At 32.5% G+C, this 2500-nt stretch overlaps 1 protein-coding gene across 1 annotated transcript in view; it reads left to right on the top strand.

Annotated features, from left to right (window-relative positions):
* LOC143037220 (uncharacterized) overlaps positions 1–2500 on the top strand; it is a 388207-nt gene that overhangs the window by 385018 nt on the left and 689 nt on the right. The gene's annotated exons all lie outside the window — the stretch shown is intronic.

The raw sequence follows: 2500 nt of genomic DNA, 5'->3' as shown, positions 1-2500 counted from the left end.
AAGCGTAGACTCAGAGGTGACTTGATACAGGTCTTTAAAATTCTAAAAGGAATTGACAACATCAAAAGTGACAAAATTTTCACACTGAATGAGAATCAGACAAGAAACAATGGTCTCAAACTGTCCGGAAATAGATTCAATTTGGAAGTGGGTAGAAACAACTTCGCCAACCGTGTAGTTAATGAATGGAATAAACTTCCTGCAGAGGCAGTGCAATGTAGTTCAGTTCGAAGCTTTAAAAATCATTTAGATAAACACCTAAGATGCTGTAATTATTATAATTTATCTTATATTATTTGTTTTTGTTTTGTTATCATTTGTCTGTTTCATACTCATTAATAATTAGGTATATGTCAATTTATTATTATTTACTATTTATGTTTGCTTATTATTTAACTATACCTATGCATTTATTTATGTATTTTATTTGTTATTTATATTAATATATTTTTTATTTATTCATATATTATTATTTTGATTTTTTTCGCATCCGACCTAGATATGGATTAAAAGGTCTCCTGTCGGTATGCTCCGCTTTTGTAATCCTTTTTTGTAATATATATATATATATATATATATATATATATATATATATATATATATATATATATATATATATATATTATATATATATATATATATATATATATAATAGCTCTCAGTGGAGAGGAAATCCATGCACGCAGACAGAAAGATATGCAGATGGATACACAGGTAGACGGAAAGACAGATGCGCTCGCCACAAATAGTAATGTTGATGTTATCTGATAGATACAAATGATTGGGAAAGTTATTAGCTAGTTCCTTAGAATGTAATGAAAATATTACTTTGTTAGTGGATGACTCCAGAAGAAGAATATTAAACCAATTTCATTTCAGGGCAAGTAAATGCATTAAAATTGACGAAAATGAATCTGGAAGTAAATATTTTTTTCTTCAATTTAGCACTGACAGGACACTTCACGTTCAGGATAACTAAAGCGATGTCTAGTAAACACTTGAGACACGAGGTTCATATTCTTTCCACTTCAACCTTCTTAGCTCAGCACAAGCATTAAATGAATGACAGGTAACCGAGGAACACTCAGATACTTCAAGTCGGAGAAGTGATTAATTGTCACAAAAGATATGAATCTCTTTTACATTAAACGGAAACAGACTTTCAAGAAGTAGTGTGTTTTATTTTCGTTTTCACATGATAAAGACTTGCATCCAAAGCCCATAGTTTCAGGTGACTGTTGGTTGTATCAGCAGGATGAACATAAACGCAAACTTTGCTGGTAAGAGCATTTATTTCTCACCATTTCCTCAGTTTATATATATATATATATATATATATATATATATATATATATATATATATATATATATATATATATATATAAATATATCTTATATGCCTCTTTCTGGTGACACAAACCTTAACTAAAGTTCCTCTGCTTTCGATGAAAAGGTGGAGATGATGTATATAATATTGTGGCAGAGGAGGTCAAATCAATAATATCTATGCCAACTAGAATTTTTTAATTGTTTGGAGGTAAAGTTGAGAACCTAGAAGCAGTTAGACACTTTCGGTATACCAAGTTTCCCATAGTAATCCCCGCTTCAAATGAACAATAATCATTACTTTTAACAACTGTGTGTGTGTGTGTGTGTGTGTGTGTGTGTGTGTGTGTGTGTGTGTGTGTGTGTGTGTGTGTGTGTGTGTGTGTGTGTGTGTGTGTGTGTGTGTGTGTGTGTGTGTGTGTGTGTGTGTGTGTGTGTGTGTGTGTGTGTGTGTGTGTGTGTGTGTGTGTGTGTGTGTGTGTGTGTGTGTGTGTGTGTGTGTGTGTGTGCGTGCGTTTGTGAAAATCAATGATATTCCTGGCGTTATGTGTTGGAAGTCGTAACAAGCTTGACAACTATGTTTTTCCATAACTGATGTTGGTAGTCGTAGAAGGAAGATGGTATAGGTGCATGGTGCAGCATAACCCTTTCCCATTGGCTGAATAAAATTGCCTAGTGGTGGACAGAATAAAAATAGAAATTCGATCTTGACAAAATGATAAAACGGAAATTCCATGAGTTGATGAAATGCATTCAAACCAAACCGTAGTCGAGCTTTTTTCAATTTACACTTCATTCTTCACGTGGTGTTTCATTGTATAATATGACTTTTGAATCAGTAACCTAACTCTGGTCAGTTGTCCAGTTTATTAACCTGCTTTAAAATACATTCACATCAACAGAAACTATTTTGTGTATTACTGACAATATCTTTCCTATGATAGAAAATTATGGAGTAATATGTAATACCAATATGCCATTTTCCGTTTCCTATCCCTGAATATGAGTTTGTATGTACCAATAGATATATCACACTTTATTAGACTATTCATAGTATTCTCACATACAGTATAGTCTACCCGTGTCACATTGAAACTATAGAAATAATTTTTTAAATCACATTGTAATGCACTTAAATTCTACCCTTGCAGGAACGACAACCTCCAATAACGTT

The sequence above is a fragment of the Oratosquilla oratoria genome, chromosome 22, assembly GCF_046742065.1.
Source record: "Oratosquilla oratoria isolate Oo_2021 chromosome 22, ASM4674206v1, whole genome shotgun sequence".
NCBI lineage: Eukaryota > Metazoa > Arthropoda > Malacostraca > Stomatopoda > Squillidae > Oratosquilla > Oratosquilla oratoria.
The sequence above is the reverse complement of the archived record's forward strand: the minus strand, read 5'-3'. Positions and strand labels throughout refer to the sequence as shown.